The following is a 19591-nucleotide window of genomic DNA, read 5'->3' as shown; positions in this document are numbered from 1 at the left end:
ATTGCCCACATTTCCCTATAGTCCCCAACCCAAACACTATCCTGTTTTCTATACTTCCAAATTCAACACACTTCAGAGTAGTAGATGTCTGCTCAGCCTTCTTTAGTGTTCCCTTACATCCTAATTTCCAATACCTTTTCACCTTAACATGGGAAAAACAGCAATACACCTGGACTCTGATGCCACAATACCTCAAATGAAGCCCATTCATACTTATCTTAGGTTCTCAATCACAATCTCCAAGACTTACAATTTCTCTGCTCCTCTACCTTAATCCAACATGCAGGTGAGTTGCTCTTATATCCACATGATCTAAACTTTTCTCAACAGGGCTCTCTTTGTCTCTCAGAAACTTTGGCTATAAAAGGATATACAGATTGTAAAGATAAATTACAATTTTGTTGGACCCAGATTCACCATCTAAGCCCTGATATATCCTAGGAAGGCAAATACCTCTGAGTAGATAGAAGCATAGCCATTCAAAACTGCCCTCATCCTATTCCAAAAGACAACTTAGTGGATTTGGAAGATTTAGAGAATAGGGCAGTTGGTAGATTCCCAAATTTTCTGAATTAACTGCCGCTTTCTATGACATGACTAAAATTGACATCCCTGAACCTCTGCCTTCAGAGGTCACTGCAGAGTTAGCCTTTGACCAACTCAAAGTTACTATCCACAGCCCTGCCATTCTGAGTCACCCCAAAATTATACTAAGTATTATTTTTCTGTTTATACATAAAAGAAATGGTTATGTTCTTACAGTTTTATCTCAGAAATACAATGAAAATCAGTGATTCATTGGGTATTACAACCTTTCTCTCTACCCAGTAGTTAAACATAATCTCCTTTGTCTGAGGGCAGTAGCAACAACTACATTTAATCTTGAGGTCACCTGTCTACCTAATGGTACCTCAAGCAATCCAAACTCTTTTCACCAAAGCACTCAACATTTCTCCGCTTTCAGATTCACTTCCTGTTAATGCTGCTTCCACCCTCAGTGTATATTACCATCTATATGAGTCATACTCTTTTTAAAATTTGAGATACAATTTTCATACCATAAAATGTATCCTTTTTCAGTGTACAATTCAGTGGGTTTTAGCATATTCACAAAGTTGTGCAACCGTCACCACTATCTAATTCCCAAAGATTTTCATCATCCCCAAAAGCAAAGCCATACCCACTAGCAGTCACTTCTCAGTCCCTTTTCCTCCCAACCATGGGAAACCATTATTGTACCTTCTATATCTATGGATTTGTATATCCTGGACATTTCATGTCAATAGAATCAAGCAATATGGGCTTTTGTGTCTGACTTTTTTCACCTGCTATGCTTTAAGGGTCATTCATGTTGTAGTATGCATCAGTACTTCATTACTTTTTCTTGCTAAATAATATCCCATTGTATGCATATACCACATTTTGTTTAGCCACTCATAAGTTGATGGAGGTTTAGGTTGTTTCCACTTCTTGGCTACTATGAATATGGTTACTATAAACATTCATGCACAGGTTTTTGTGTAGACATATGTTTTTAATTCTCATGGGTATATCCTTAGGATTGGAATTGCTAGATCAGATGATAACTCTACATTTAACCTTATAAGAAACTACCAAACTATTCCACAGTGGCAATGCCCATTTTACATTCCTACCAGCAATGTGTAGGGTTTCCATTTCCATATCCTCAGAACATTTGTTTTTTTTTTATTATTGCCATCTTTGTGGGTATGAAGTAGTATCTCAGTGTGGCTTTGATTTGAATTTCCCTGATGACTGATGTTGTTGAGTATCTTCATGTGTTTATTGGACATTTGTATATTTTGGAATTATATCTTAATTCAGCTTTTTACTTCATCTTCCAAAGAAGGGAAAACCTCATGATTGTTTAAATTTAACCTAAGAATTTTGCCTGTCTCCATCTTGTTTCCTTGAACAATCTCTACTTAAAAATAAGGCTAAGAATTCTTTGTAGATGAGTCATATCTTGAGACTAACCTAATATTCTCAAGTTGGGTATGCGGTCTTCCCACCAGTTTGTTGAATATAACTCCCTTCCTGAAGTCAAGTTAACTTGACTCTAGCCTACCAATAGCAAGGAATCAAAGGGCTAACATATACACAGAAAGCAGATATGCCTTTGGTGTGGTTTGTTATTTTGGCATGCTATACAAACAGCAGGGTTTTCTAACAGCTGCTGATACTTCCAATAAGCAGTGTGAGCATGTTCAAGCTTTACTAGATGCCTTGCTACACTCCATGGAAGTGGCTGTAATTAAAGTTGAAACTAAGGAACAAACCCATGAAGCAAAAAGAAATGCCTTGACTGACCAGTATGTTAAACAGGGTACTCTTACCCAAGCTCAATTGGCTCAGCAAATTAAAGATTACCTGATTATTCCAGATTACTTCTATGAAACCTTGAGCAAATTGCAGTTAAAGAATCAGACTGTGAAAAAAAAAATGATAGTGAGAGAGTTCTGGATGTTCCTACAATCAGGCTATAGAGATACCAACACTGTCCTTTGGTCTCTCCTTCAGTTATGGAGTGGTGGGGGGAAATGGGGAGACATTAATGCTGGGATTGCAGAAGGGTGTTGGGTCCTCTGTAATGGAACAGAACTGGACTGGAGGGAGAATCTTGAGCTTTACAGATGGAGATTTTTGCACTTGAGTTTGTCTGTTGTAGGTAAGGTTGATACAGGGGATTTTACCCGGTGAAATCCATGACATAATAACCTATACTGAATCCTACTTGGGAGAAGTACCTGGAAATTTTTATTTTTAACAAGTAGTTCTGGTAATTGCTATAATCAGGCATATTCTGGAAACTGTTCTCATCTAACCGTTTCAACTTGCAGATGGGGAAACTGAGGCCAATAAAATAAAACTAAAATACCCAAAGCTACATAGTCAGTTAATTACAGAACAAGGATAAAGCTTAATCAATTATGTCTTCTAAAATAGCCTTATATTAATTCCCCCAAAACAGTCCTGTGTCTCAAACATACTGTCATTTGGTAAATACAAGTATGAATTAATACATAAGACTAGCATTTACCACCTGCCAGGATTCCAGGGAATGGGATGCTAGAAGGATAAATTTTGATAGAAAAGTGAAAAATTGGTCTGGAACATGAGACTACTCAGTTAAGTGAATAAAGCAGAGGGCACAGGGAATATTATAGCATGTATATAGTCCTTCAAAATCCTCAAGCTTTGCATATGGGAATAGAAATTATTATGTTCAGAAGGTTTTCTGAATAATAGTAAGTAGGTAGTTATGTAGCTCTATGAATCCGGACCTTGAGAAATCAAAGTCTGGCCTGGAAACATAGACCTGGAAGTCATCGGTGTACAGGTTGAAGCTGAAGCCATGGTATTAGATGAGATCATGGAACTAGTGAGAGATGTTGAGAGGGGCAGAGATGAGGACAGAAGACTGAAGGGACAGCTGTTTAAGGAATAGATACAGGAAGGAGAATTTCCAAAGGAAGCAGAGGAAGATCAGCAAGAGGAGTAGAAGGCAAACAAGTAGTGAGGAGAATGGGATCAACGCCTGCTCTGTGATCTTAATCATTCCACCTCCTTCTCTAGTCCCTGTTCATCATCACTTGACTGTTCCCAACTGAGTGTTGGAGCTGAGCCTTTAGAGACTATTTTTTTTTAATTTTTTAATGTTTTATTTATTTTTGAGAGAGAGACAGACAAAGTGCAAACAGGGAGGGACAGAGAGGGAGGGAGACACAGAATCTGAAACAGGTTCCAGGCTCTGAGCTGTCAGAACAGAGCCTGATGCAGAGCCTCATGCCCACAATCCATGAGATCATGACCTGAGCTGAAGTTGGAGGCTTAACTGACTGAGCCACCCAGGGACTCCAAGACTGTTTATGCCAGGGAATCTTAACCTTGACGCTATTGACATTTGGGGCCAGAAAATTATTTTTTGTGAGGGGCTGTCCCATGTATTGTAAGATGTTTAGTAGCATCCTTGGCCTCTACCCACTTGATTTCAACAGGACACAGCCCCCCTCCCCCAACAAGGCCACCAGCCATGACCACCAAAAATGACTCCAGACAAAATGGTCTTCAGTTGATAACCACTGATCTACACAATCTTCTCATATCTGAAATTCTGGTAGGAGACATTCAAGTGGTGAACCTTAGGCAGATGGTTAGTAGGGTCTAGAACTCAAGAGAAAAGTCTGGATGAGGGTACAGATTTGACAATTTATCAGCATATGGTGGTAGTTGAAGCCATGGGCATGGATGAGATCACCCAAGACCAGGGTATGTCATCAGAACAAGACCCAGGACAGAACCTTAGAGAGCACTGACATTTAAAGGGGAACCTAAGAAGAAAATTCAGAGAAGAATAACAATAGTTCTACTAATGCTATGACTGTTATTTACTATCACTTTCCATGTGCCACTGACTGCTAAGTGTTTCACCAGCATTAGCTCATTTAATACAGAACAAAACTTTATGTAGTAGGCGTTATCATTCTCCTAGAAGGAAACTGAGGCTCAGCGACCTTATGCCCAAGTTTATGCTACTAAGTCAGTGGCAGAGCCAGGATTTAAACCCATATTTGGCTGTCTTTTCAGTTCACACTCTTGCTGCCAGGAAGCCTGAAACAGTTTGGTCCTGGGACCCAAGAGATAAAGGAGTAAAAGAAAGAACAGAGTAACCCATAACATAGTATCAACCAGTCCAGCAACTTGGGAAGGCCAGATAAGTACAGAAAACATCCAGTAGATTAACAACAAGGATGTCATGGGTGACCTTGGTGAGGATGATTTCAGTAGGCTGTGGGAACCCAGGCCATATTGCAAACAATTGAGAGACTGGACAAAAGAAATGGAAACAGTGAGTGGAGACAATTCAAAAAGTTTAGATTTGAAGAAAAGAGGATAGATAAGGCGTAGCTACAGGGAGGGAATGACGTAGTGTCTAGGGAGGCACTTATTACAAAAATTACATGTTTAATATAGATTTAGAAAATATTGGTGAATCAAAGGTATACCACAAACCAGAAAAAATTATGGGTAGCATTTTGGCAATTATCTCCCTGGCCCATCAGTGCCCTATACAACATACAGACACCTACATTTTTACAAAAACATTATCAAACCATTCGTATTGTTCTGTAACTTGCTTTTAAACTAAAATACATTGTAAACACTTTGCCATGGGAATAAATGCGCTGTGTAAGAATCATTCCAGGAGCCGCTTGATATTCCTACAGGCTATATTGAAATATATCTTACACTGTCAGTGTCCTTCTCTTCTCTTCTCTTGTCTTCTCTTCTCTTCTTCCCTTCCCTTCCCTTCCCTTCCCTTCCCTTCCCTTCCCTTCCCTTCGCTTCTCTTCTCTTCTCTTCTCTTCTCTTCTCTTCTCTTCTCTTCTCTTCTCTCTTGTCTCCTCTTGTGTTTTCTTGTCTTGTCTTCCCTTCCCATCACTTCCCTTCCTTTCCTTTTCCTTCTATTCTCTTCCCTTCCACCACCCTCCACACAAACTTTTGTGTAGCAGAAATGTAATCAATTCAGTCAAAATAGATATAATTTTGAATAAAATATCAAAGAAATACCTTTTTGACAAGAGAATTTTTTTTAAGATTAATGATACTTGAGCTGTTTATACCCAGCAGTGTATGTGCGTATGGTGTGTGTGTGTGTGACAAAGACAAGATAGTAGAGAAGGAGAGGTTGAAGATACACCTGAGAGACTGGAAGGGAGGGTTTTCAAACAATGGATCAAAGTTCTTAAGAAGGAAGGAGGATACAGAACCTAGATGTCATACTTAACCATAGACAGATGCCTGAAAGTCTGTGAGGTTTGTATCAGGTTGGGTGGCAGGAAGTTGAGGTTATTTTTGGCCTCTGCATTTATGGTAAAGTGGGAGTACGGGTTATCTGCTGAGAGACAGGAGGAAGGGGACTTAAGAAAACTGAGGAAGAGCTGAACTGGCTTCTTAGGTGAATGGGAGAGAATGCTGATGAAGGGCATACAAAGGATCCATGGCAGTGTGGAAAGCCCATCTGAGACTGAAGCCAGTCCCCATGCATAGGAGGTAGACATTTTGGTTTGACCTAGGTTCAGGGTTCTGCTATTATAAAAGTACAATGGGTGGACCAGTGGCAAGGCAGTTTGAAAATATTAGTGAGATAGTTGTCAGGGACAGAAACAGAGAAGAGAGAGCTGATAGATTGCTTGGGAAATAATGAAAGGTCCAAAGGACTAAAAGGCTAAATGAGTTAGAAGAGTAACTTTAGTGACAATAAAAACATAAAGACTATAGAGATAGAAGGTGCTGGTCAGAAAAGTGAAATTTTAGCCACCAGGGATGCCACAACTCCAGGGCACAAGGATTGAGACCAAAGCCACATCTTCTGGGACCAGTTCCACTCCAGGTCATGCCAACACAGAAACTATAACCTCTGGGTTTACCACCATGTTAGTCCAAATAGGCAGAGATTATAGATGCTAGGCCCAGGGAACTCTAGCCATTAGGCTTGGTTTTCACTCTCCTACAAGATATCTGAGGCTAAATCCACTAGACCCTTACCCTACTAATCACTGCTCCTCCTCCCAGCATCTATTCCACCACCAGACCTATAATGCCATGTACTTCCTTGCCCCTGATCTAGCACTCCATTTGTCCTCTACCCCCAGAAATTTTCCTCTGTACCCACTGGAATGGCCTCACCATATCCAGTAAACCCTCCTGTGTCCTCAGACTCTTCACTGAATCTGTTAGGTAAGACCTAGTGACCACCACTGCAGCCCTCTGGAGTAGGGTTTATCTTTTCTGTCCTCAAAACAAGATAAAAGGGTGAAATTGGTGTTCTGCTTGCTCCCCATTTCTGCTTTCAGACCATTACTTCCCTATGCTCCCAAAACAAACAAACAAACAAACAAACAAAAAACTATAAAAACGAAATCCAATCCTTTGAGGCCATTTAATTATATGCCTTCTTTCCCTCTTCACCACCCATCAAATTACTTGTGGGCCACTCCCCTTGTATTTACTAATGACTTTGGCCCCTGATCCACAGCTTTTCTGCCCACTTCAAGCCCTAGCACAATCCTGAGTGATTTCAACATCTCCAAAACTAACCCATCTGACGTCTCAGTTCCTTTACCTCTTCGTCTCCAAAGACCTTCTCTTTCCCCTTAATCATACACACCCGTAGCTACACCCCAGATCTTGTTATTACCCGTAACTGCTTCATTCCCAAAGTTATGAGTTCAAGCATGCTCATCTCTAGCCACGACCTCCTATTCCTAGTTTTTTCAATTAGCACTGTGATCACTCCTCCACTCCTAAAGTCCATGCATCCCTCTACTTCCTCTCAATCTATTAGGGCTCTTTTTTACTTCCTTCATTCCTTAGCTTAGATGCCATGGTTCATCATTTTAGTAATGTCCTTGGCAATACTAAGCTCCCATGACTTAAACTTGTTTTATAAAACCTCCACCCTGTTAAATTCAACTCTGGTTTCTCTGTGTCTTCAGCCGAGAACTGTTAGAGAAGTTCACACAACAGGTCATACTGATTTACAAGAAATTCAAGATCACCAACCCTAAATCTGTGCCAGACATCACTGCCAGACAATCTTAGTAAATTCCTTTGGTCAACTCATTCTCCAGAACAAATATTTCAATCCTTCTCCATCTCCTTAAGCCCCAGTTCTCCCTTCATATCCATTCTTTCTCTCAGCAGTTCCAGCATCACAGAGAAAATTATCTGCTTCCATTCTCATTTTATTCTCTTCTGTTACATTAGAAAAAGGTGTTACCACTTCTCTCCAATGACAAACCCTCTACACACACTTTTGATCCCATTGTCTATCTTTCAGGAGCCTTGCACCATTAATGATCCCTTCTCTTTCTTTTTGTTCAATTTTCCCCTCTCTATTGCATCCTTCACAACAGGTTTGAACATGTTCAAGCATCTCCATTAAAAACAAAACAAAGTAAAATAAATTAAAGTTGCTTAACTCCACACTTCACTCAAGCTTCCACTATCCCCTTCACAGCATATCTTCTTCAAAGAGCTGACTCTTCTTACTGTCATTGTTTCCTTGCCTCCTATTTACACCTCATCCCACTTCCATCTAGTTTCCAGTCCCTTTATGGCAAAACAGCTTCTGAGCAGATCATGGTAACTTCCATATTGTCAAAACTGATGGGCATTTTTCATTTCTTATCTTGCTTGATTTCTTGTCAGCATTTGACCAGTTAATCACTTCCTTCTTCTTGAAATGCTCACTTCTCTTGGCTCCTTAAAAAGAGAACTTATTATAATTGTAGACATACATGCAGTTGTAAAAAAGTAATACAGAGAGATCTTACTTACCCTTCACCCAGTTTTTTCCAGCAGTAACATCATGCAAAACTATATTGTAATATCCTAACCAGAATATTGACAATAATACAGTCAAAATACAGAATAGTGCCATTACTGTGAGGATCTCTTAGAGTGCTTTTTATAGCCACAGACCCTTCTAAGGGCTCCCAGATCCTTGCTCTCCCCTCATTCCTGCCCTTTAAAACTAATATGTCCTCCATTTCTAAATTTTATCATTTCAAGAATGTTATATAAATGGTATCCTAAAGTATGTAGTCTTTTGAGATTGGCCTTTTTTCACTCAGCATAATCCTCTGAAGATTCATCCAGGTCATCACATTTATCAATCAATATTTCTTTTTATTGCTGAGTAGTATTCCAGGGTATGGAGGTTCATATTTTTTTAACCCATTTACCTGTTCTCTGTTTATCTCTTGAAGGACATTTGGGTTGTTTCCAGTTTGGAGCTATTATGAATAAAACGCCGATGAACATTCATATATAGTTTTTTTGTGAACATAAATTTTTATTTCTCTGCGACAAATGTCCAGGAGTATAATTACTGGGTCATATAGTAGTTGTATGTTTAGTTTCATAAGAAACTGACAACCTGTTTTCCACAGTGGCTGTACCATTCTATATTTCCACCAGCAATGTAAGAGTGATTATTTCTCTGCATCACTATCAGCATTTGGTGTTATTACTGTTTTTATTTTTGCCATTCTGGTAGGTGTGTGGTGGTATTTTATTGTGGTTCTATTTGCATCTCTGTAATGGCTAATAGTGTCTAACATTGTTTCATGTGCTTATTTTACATCTGTATGTCATCTTCAGTGAAATGTCTGTTCATCTCTTTTACCCATTTTTAAATAAAATTGTCTGGTTTTTTACTGTTGAGTCTTCAGAGTTCTTTATATATTTTAGATAATGAGTTCTTTGTTGGCCATGTGGTTTGTAAACATTTTCTCCTGGTTTGTAGCTTGTCTTTTCATCCTCTTAACAGAGTCTTCTGCAGAGAAAATGTTTTTAATTCATTTTTAAGTTTTATGTAGCCCTAGATCCAGAAGATTTTCTCCTATGTTTTCTAAAGTTCTATACTTTTATACTTTATTTTTACATCTGCAATTCATTTTAATTTTTGTGTAAGGTGTGAAGTTTAGGCTGAGCCTCATATTTTCTTTTTGTGTGTGTGTGCCTGTGAATATCAAATTGCTCCGACACTATTTGTTGTAGAGGCTATCCTTCCTCCATTGAACTGCTATGTAAAACAAACGAAAAAAAAAAGTCAGCCATATTTGTGTGGGTTTATTTCTAAGTTCTCTATTCTGTTTTAATCATCTATGTGTCTATCCCTCTTCCAATGCCACACTGTCTTCATTATTATAGCTTTGTAGTAAACCTTAACAAATGATGCCTGTTTTGTTCACCATTGTATCCTCAGCTCCTTGAACAGTGCCTAGCAAGTTACAGATACACAACACATTTTTTAATATTTTGGGGGTGGAGCAGCTCTGGTTGAGAACAATGTTATGATCTATGCTTTCTAATAGAATTTTCTCCAATGAAAAATTTTTTTTCTATCTGCATTATCTACTATAGTAGCCACTGCACATATGTGGCTATTGAGCAGTCAAAATGTGGCTAGTGCAACTCAGGAGCTGATTTGAAATTTTTATTCAATTTTATCTAATTAAAATTTAAATGGCCACCTATAGGGAATGATACTGTTTGGGCTGCACAGGTCTAGAGGGTAGCCATTAAAGAGTGGGACTAAAATGGAGGCATGAATAAATCATTAGGTTTTAAGAAATCAAGAACTGCTAAGCCAAAGTTTTGAATGCATAAACCAGGTGAACAGTGAAGCCCCCAGGGCACCACCATGAATGTTGGGTAGAAAGGCTATGTGCTAGAGGCTAAAAGGCCTGGATTACTTCAGGGGCATGACCAGCGCCTAGCAATATAAATGGGGTATGGTAAGTGAGTGATTTGTCTGACATGTGCCTTAACATTGTGTTTCCAGCAGGGCAGAAAAACAATGGCTTGGAAGCTTCCTCAGAAAAGCAGAAAGATGTAAGTCCCTCTTTCACTCCATATAGATTAGTGTCCTTGGCAAAATGCCAGAGTCAGCTAGGGCAAGGAGGAGCAAGTAGCATTTGGTGATGAGGAGAAACATATAGGAGAGCTTTTTTTTTTTTTATCACATAACAAAGGATCTGGTGGACACAGTGGACATATTTGTGAGGGAAAGATGTCATGGGAAGAGGGGCTGGGAAGAAGGGGCACAAAATAGAATGAGAACATGAAAGATGGCTGCGGCAAGTCTGCTCTCCAAACTGCTGAAGTGGTGACAGACCCGGTCTCTCGGAAAAAGGCTCTGTTGCCCTGATTATGAACTCTATAATAGGGTGTTAAGTGTTTGAAACTTTTTTTTGAATGAAAGTGACTTTCTGTTACCACATGATATATATTAAACTTTGCAGGAAAGTCAACATTTTGTGTAATAAATGTTTTTTATTGTGGCAAAACACACACAACATAAAACATGCCATTTTAACCATTTGAAAGTTTATAGTTTGGTGCCACTTGGTACAGTCATAATAAATAAATGATTTTAAACAAAAAAATGGCAGTGGTGCATTTATAATGGTGGCCAGTGATGGGAATATGGTGGCCTTCACTGTTCTCACAGCTGCAAATGCAATGAAAGTGTAGTGTCAAACTGCTTCAGACTAGGTGCTGGCTGAGTTACATGTGATTTTGAAGCGGCAGGTGGCTCTTGTTTGTAGGCTCTGAGTTGGGTGCAGATACCTTTGGTTCACTCGAAAAGGAGGTATAAGAGAATGTTCAGTGTAGTTCCCTCCTTCTGCCTCTGAAGAAGCCAGCAACACTATTCTGAGCCATAGAAGTTAATAAAACCTCTACTAGCCTTGTTTCCTAATCTATAAAATGTAGTAATAGTCCCAGAGTTGTCATGAGGAACATATATGTAAAGAAAGTATTAGCAGGAAAGAGGATCCTGGGAAGATGGTGGCATAGGAAGACGCTGGGTTCACCGCGCGTCCTGCTGATCACTTAGATTCCACCTACACCTGCCTAAATAACCCAGAAAACCGCCAGAAGACTAGCAGAACAGAGTCTCCGGAGCCAAGCGCAGACGAGAGGCCCACGGAAGAGGGTAGGAAGGGCGGTGAGGCGGTGCGCGCTCCACTGACTGGCGGGAAGGAGCCCGGGCGGAGGGGTGGCCCGCCAGCCAAGCAGAGCCCCTGAGACTGGCTTGCAAAAGCGGAGGGGCTGGACGCAGTGTGTTCTGACAGCAACCGGGACTTGACATCTGGAAGGTTATAAGCTAACAGTTCTGCTCGGGGAACGGGAGGGCTGGAGGACAACGGGAGGGAGAGTTGTTGAGCCCCGGACGACTGAGCTCAGCTCAGTGGGGAACAAAGGCGCTCGCCAGCGCCATCTCCCTCGTCCATCCCCCAGCCAAAATCCCAAAGGGAACCAGTTCCTGCCAGGGAACTTGCTTGCACCATGCAAACACTGAACGCTGTACTTCTACAGATCCATCCCTCCGGAGGGTCCGACTCCCTCCCAGTGCTGCAGGACCCCTCCCGAAGCGGATCTCCGAAGGAAAAGGGAGCTGAGCCTGCCCCTCCCACCCCTGTGAACCTTGCCTATCCACCCCAGCTAATACGCCAGATCCCCAGCACCACAAGCCTGGCAGTGTGCAAGTAGCCCAGACGGGCCACCCCACCCCACAGTGAATCCCGACCCTAGTAGAGGGGAAGAGAAGGCACACACCAGTCTGACTGTGCCCCAGCGGTGGGCTGGGGGCAGACATCAGGTCTGACTGCGGCCCCGCACACCAACACAAGTTATTCAAGACAGCACAGGGGAAGTGCCCCACAGGCCCAACACTCCAGGGACTATCCAAAATGACCAAACAGAAGAATTCCCCTCAGAAAAACGTCCAGGAAATAACAACAGCTAACGAACTGATCAAAAATGATTTAAACAATATAACAGAAAGTGAATTTAGAATAATAGTCATAAAATTAATCGCTGGGCTTGAAACAGTATAAGCAGAGAATCTCTTGCTACAGAGATCAAGGGACTAAGGAACAGCCAGGAAGAGCTAAAAAATGCTATCAATGAACTGCAAAATAAAATGGAGACGACCACGGCTCAGACTGAAGAGGCAGGGGAGAGAATAGGTGAACTAGAAGATAAAATTATGGAAAAAGAAGAAGCTGAGAAAAAGAGAGATAAAAAAATCCAGGAGTATGAGGGGAAAATTAGAGAACTAAGTGATGCCCTAAAGAGAAATAATATACGCATAATTGGTATTCCAGAGGAGGAAGAGAGAGGGGAAAATGCTGAAGGTGTACTTGAAGAAATAATAGCTGAGAACTTCCCTGAACTGGGGAAGGAAAAAGGCATTGAAATCCAAGAGGCACAGAGAACTCCCTTCAGACGTAACTTGAATCGATCTTCTGCATGACATATCATAGTGAAAATGGCAAAATACAAGGATAAAGAGAAAATTCTGAAAGCAGCTAGAGATAAATGTGCTCTAACATATAAAGGGAGACCTATAAGACTCGTGACTGATCTCTCTTCTGAAACTTGGCAGGCCAGAAAGGAATGGCAGGAGATCTTCAGTGTGCTAAACAGAAAAAATATGCAGCCGAGAATCCTTTACCCAGCAAGTCTGTCATTTAGAATAGAAGGAGAGATAAAGGTCTTCCCAAATAAACAAAAACTGAAGGAATTTGTCACCACTAAACCAGCCCTACAAGAGATCCTAAGGGGGATCCTGTGAGACAAAGTACCAGAGACAGCGCTACAAGCATAAAACATAGACATTTCAATGACTCTAAACCCATATCTTTCTATAATAACACAGAATGTAAATGGCCTAAATGCACCAACCAAAAGACATAGGGTATCAGAATGGATAAAAAACAAGACCCATCTATATGCTGTCTACAAGCGACTCATTTTAGACCTGAGGACACCTTCAGATTGAGAGTGAGGGGATGGAGAACTATTTACCATGCTACTGGAAGTCAAAAGAAAGCTGGAGTAGCCATACTTATATCAGACAAACTAGACTTTAAATTAAAGGCTGGAACAAGAGATGAAGAAGGGCATTATATAATAATTACAGGGTCTATCCATCAGGAAGAGCTAACAATTATAAATGTCTATGCGCCGAATACAGGAGCCCCCAGATATATAAAACAATTACTCACAAACATAAGAAACCTTATTGATAAGAATGTGGTAATTGCAGGGGACTTTAACACTCCACTTACAGAAATGGATAGATCATCTAGACACATGGTCAATAAAGAAACAAGGGCCCTGAATGATACATTGGATCAGATGGACTTGACAGATATATTTAGAACTCTGGATCCCAGGCAACAGAATATACTTTCATCTCGAGTGCACATGGAACCTTCTCCAAGATAGATCACATACTGGGTCACAAAACAGCCCTTCATAAGTATACAAGAATTGAAATCATACCATGCATACTTTCAGACCACAATGCGATGAAGCTTGAAATCAACCACAGGAAAAAGTCTGGAAAACCTCCAAAAGCATGGAGGTTAAAGAACACCCTACTAAAGAATGAATGGGTCACCCAGGCAATTAGAGAAGAAATTTAAAAATATGTGGAAACAAGCGAAAATGAAAATACAACAATCCAAATGCTTTTGGACGCAGCGAAGGCAGTCCTGAGAGGAAAATACATTGCAATCCAGGCCTATCTGAAGAAACAAGAAAAATCCCAAATACAAAATCTAACAGCACACCTAAAGGAAATAGAAGCAGAACAGCAAAGGCAGCCTAAACCCAGCAGAAGAAGAGAAATAATAAAGATCAGAGCAGAAATAAACAATATAGAATCTAAAAAACTGTAGAGCAGATCAACGAAACCAAGAGTTGGTTTTTTGAAAAAATACAATTGATAAACCTCTTGCCAGGGTTCTCAAAAAGAAAAGGGAGATGACCCAAATAGATAAAATCATGAATGAAAATGGAATTATTACAACCAATCACTCAGAGATACAAAAAATTATCAGGGAATACTATGAAAAATTATATGCCAACAAATTGGACAACCTGGAAGAAATGGACAAATTCCTAAACACCCACATGCTTCCAAAACTCAATCAGGAGGATATAGAAAGCTTGAACAGACCCATAACCAGCAAAGAAATTGAATCAGTCATCAAAAATCTCCCAACAAATAAGAGACCAGGACCAGATGGCTTCCCAGGGGAGTTCTACCAGACATTTAAAGCAGAGATAATACCTATGCTTCTCAAGCTATTCCAAGAAATAGAAAGGGAAGGAAAACTTCCAGACTCATTCTAGGAAGCCAGTATTACTTTGATTCCTAAACCAGACAGAGACCCAGTAAAAAAAGAGAACTACAGGCCAATATCCCTGATGAATATGGATGCAAAAATTCTCAATAAGATTCTAGCAAATTGAATTCAACAGCATATAAAAAGAATTATTCACCATGATCAAGTGGGATTCATTCCTGGGATGCAGGGCTGGTTCAACATTCGCAAATCAATCAATGTGATACATCACATTAATAAAAGAAAAGAACCATATGATCTTGTCAATCGATGCTAAAAAGGCCTTTGACAAAATTCAGCACCCTTTTGTAATAAAAACCCTTGAGAAAGTCGGGGTAGAAGGAATATACTTAAAGATCATAAAAGCCATTTATGAAAAGCCCACAGCTAACATCATCCTCAATGGGGAAAAACTGAGAGATTTTTCCCTGAGATCAGGAACACGACAGGGATGTCCACTCTCACCGCTGTTGTTTAACATAGTGTTGGAAGTTCTAGCATCAGCAATCAGACAACAAAAGGAAATCTAAGGCATCAAAATTGGCAAAGATGAAGTCAAGCTTTCACTTTTTGCAGATGACATGATATTATACATGGAAAATCTGATAGACTCCACCAACAGTCTGCTGGAACTGATACATGCATTCAGCAAAGTTGCAGGATACAAAATCAATGTACAGAAAGGCAGTTGCATTCTTATACACTAATAATGAAGCAACAGAAAGACAAATAAAGAAACTGATCCCATTCACAACTGCACCAAGAAGCATAAAATACCTAGGAATAAATCTAACCAACGATGTAAAAGATCTGTATGCTGAAAACTATAGAAAGCTTATGAAGGAAATTGAAGAAGATATAAAGAAATGGAAAAACATTCCGTGCTCATGGATTGGAAGAATAAATATTGTCAAAATGTCAATACTACCCAAAGCTATCTATACATTCAATGCAATCCCAATCAAAATTGCATGAGCATTCTTCTCGAAACTAGAACAAGCAATCCTAAAATTCATATGGAACCACAAAAGGCCCCGAATAGCCAAAGTAATTTTGAAGAAGAAGACCAAAGCAGGAGGCATCACAATCCCAGACTTTAGCCTCTACTACAAAGCTGTAATCATCAAGACAGCATGGTATTTGCCCAAAAACAGACACATAGACCAATGGAATAGAATAGAAACCCCAGAACTAGACCCACAAACGTATGGCCAACTAATCTTTGACAAAGCAGGAAAGAATATCTAATGGAAAAAGACAGTCTCTTTAACAAATGGTGCTGGGAGAACTGGACAGCAACATGCAGAAGAATGAAAATTGACGACTTTCTCACACCATTCACAAAAATAAACTCAAAATGGATAAAGGACCTGAATGTGAGACAAGAAACCATCAAAACCCTAGAGGAGAAAGCAGGAAAGACCTCTCTGACCTCAGCCATAGCAATGTCTTACTTGACACATCCCCAAGGGCAAGGGAATTAAAGGCAAAAATGAACTACTGGGACCTTATGAAGATAAAAAGCTTCTGCACAGCAAAGGAAACAACCAACAAAACTAAAAGGCAACCAATGGAATGGGAAAAGTTATTTGCAAATGACATATCAGACAAAGGGCTAGTATCCAAAATCTATGAAGAGCTCACCAAACTCCACACCCGAAAAACAAATAACCCAGTGAAGAAATGGGCAGAAAACATGAATAGATACTTCTCTAAAGAAGACATCCGGATGGCCAACAGGCACATGAGAAGATGCTCAACGTCGCTCCTCATCAGGGAAATACAACACAAAACCACACTCAGATATCACCTCATGCCAGTCAGAGTGGCCAAAATGAACAAATCAGGAGACTATAGAAGCTGGCGAGGATGTGGAGAAACGGGAACCCTCTTGCACTGTTGGTGAGAATGCAAGTTGGTGCAGCCCGTCTGGAAAACAGTGTGGAGGTTCCTCAAAAAATTAAAAATAGACCTACCCTATGACCCAGCAATAGCACTGCTAGGAATTTACCCAAGGGATACAGGAGTACTGATGCATAGGGGCACTTGTACCCCAATGTTTATATCAGCACTCTCAACAATAGCCAAATTATGGAAAGAGCGTAAATGTCCATCAACTGATGAATGGATAAAGAAATTGTGGTTTATATACACAATGGAGTACTACGTGGCAATGAGAAAGAATGAAATATGGCCCTTTGTAGCAACATGGATGGAACTAGAGAGTGTTATGCTAAGTGCAATAAGCCATACAGAGAAAGATACCATATGTTTTCACTCCTATGTGGATCCTGAGAAACTTAACAGAAACCCATGGGGGAGGGGAAGGAAAAAAAAAGAGTTTAGAGTGGAAGAGAGCCAAAGCATAAGAGACTCTTAAAAACTGAGAACAAACTGAGGGTTGATGGGGGGTGGGAGGGAGGGGAGGGTGGGTGATGGGTATTGAGGAGGGCACCTTTTGGGATGAGCACTGGGTGTTGTATGGAAACCAATTTGACAATAAACTTCATATATTGAAAAAAAAAGGATGTATTAGCATAATGCCTGACATATAGTATGCTCTCAATAATCGATAGCTATTATCATTATATTATCATCCAGATTCAACTATGCCTTCTATTAGATCTATTAGAACAGTGGATGTGTCCTCTCTATTCAATTATAATCATGTTAAGTGCAAGGACTGTACATATTCATTTTTTATACCCCATTGGTCCAGCAAATAACAGGAAGTGCATATACATTTGTTGAATGAAATAATAATTATTCTTTCACATCTGCTTCCTTCTTTCTCCAACCCTAGACAGAGTATGATTGTTAACAACACAGATTTTGGGGCAGACAGGTTTGAATTTTGGCTCTGCCACTTACTACCTATGGGAACTTTGGCAGATTACTTCACATTCTGCATCTCACATATAACATGAAAAAAAATCTACTTCATAGAATTAAACAAGAAAATATAATACATAGAAAACCCTAAATATTCCACTAGAAAACTACTAGAAGTAACAAATGAATTCAGTAAAGTTGTAGGATACAAACTTAATATATAGAAATCTGTTGCATTTCCATACTAATATCAAAGTAGTAGGAGTAATTAAGAAAATAATTCAATCTATAATTGCACCAAAAATAATAAAATACCCAGGAATAAACTTAACCAAGGAGGTTAAAGACATGTACTCTGAATCTATAAACATTGATGAAAGAAATTGGAGACAACACAAATGGAAAAACATACCATGCTCATGGATTGGAAGAATTAATATTGTTAAAATGTCCACACTACCCAAAGTAATCCACAGATTCAAGGCAATCCTTATTAAAATACCACCAGTATTTTCCACAGAACTGAAACAAATAATATTAAAATTTGTATGAAACCACAAAAGACTCTAAATATCCAAAGCAATCATGAGGAAGAAGAATAAAGCTGGAAGCATCACAATCCCAGATATCAAACTATAATACAAAGCTGTAGTAATCAAAACAGTATGGTACTGGCACAAAAATAGACATGTAGATCAATGGAACAAAATAGGCCAGAAATAAGCTCATGCCTATATGTGTCAATTAATCTATGATAAAGGAGTCAAAAATATACAATGGAAAAAAAGTCTCTTCAATAAATGGTGTTGGGAAAACTGGGCAGTTATATGCAAAAGAATGAAACTGGACCATTGTCTCACACCATACACAAAAATAAACTCAAAATAGATTAAGGACCTAAATAAACTCAAAATAGATTAAGGACCTAAATGTTGAGACATGAAACCATAAAAATCATAGAAGAAAACATAGATAGTAATCTATTTGACATCAGCCTTAGCAACATTTTTCTAGATATATCTCAAGCAAGGGAAACAAAAGCAAAAAATAAACTATTGGACTACACTGAAATAAAAAGCATTGCACAGTGAAGGAAAGTATCACCAAACTAAATGGCAACCTACTGTATGGGAGAAGATATTTGCAAATGATATATCTGTTAAGGAATTAATGTCCAAAATATATAAAGAACTTATACAACTGAACACAGAAAAAAACAAATTATCTGATTAAAAATGGGCAGAGAACCTGAATAGACATTTTTCCAAAGAAGACATGCAGATGGCCAACAGACACATGAATATATGCTCAAAATCACTCATCATCAGGGCAATGCAAATCAAAATCACAAGATACCAACTTAAACCTGTCAGAATGGCTAGGATCAAAAAAAGAAATAACAAGTGTTGGGAAGGATGTGGATAAAAAGGAACCCTCGTGCCCTGTTGGGGAATGTAAATTGGTGCAGCCACTTTGGAAACAGTATGGAGGTTGCTCAAAATATTAGAAATAGAAATACCATACTATCAAGTAATGCCACTACTGGGTAGCTCTAGCACATCACTGAAAGAATCCTGGGAAAGTCACTCCTTTTCATGCACATGTCTCTTTCCCACTGGTATGCCACAAAACACTGAAAACTCACCATTTAATTTATTCCCTTAATCTGAGCTCTTTGATATACTAAGAAGAGCCAGGCTAGGAATAAGGATACTTAAATTCTAATCCCAGTCTTATGAATTGGCTGTGTGATATTGACCTGTTTGGACTCTAGGTTCCTTACCTGTACAATAAGGAGGTTAGACAACAGGTGTTCTTAAATGAATCTTTCAGATATGCTTGTGTGTGTGTCTGTGTACGTGTGTGTGTGTGTACACGTGTGTTTACAGTTATCGCCAGATGGAATTCACATACAGTGAGCTAGACATATTTAAAAAGTATAATTTGATGAATTTTGATTAAAATCACCACCAGAAACAAGATAATGAGCATATCCATAACCCCCAAATATTTTGTGCCCCTTT

Source organism: Neofelis nebulosa, chromosome X, assembly GCF_028018385.1.
Source record: "Neofelis nebulosa isolate mNeoNeb1 chromosome X, mNeoNeb1.pri, whole genome shotgun sequence".
In the NCBI taxonomy this organism is placed as follows: domain Eukaryota; kingdom Metazoa; phylum Chordata; class Mammalia; order Carnivora; family Felidae; genus Neofelis; species Neofelis nebulosa.
The sequence above is the reverse complement of the archived record's forward strand: the minus strand, read 5'-3'. Positions refer to the sequence as shown.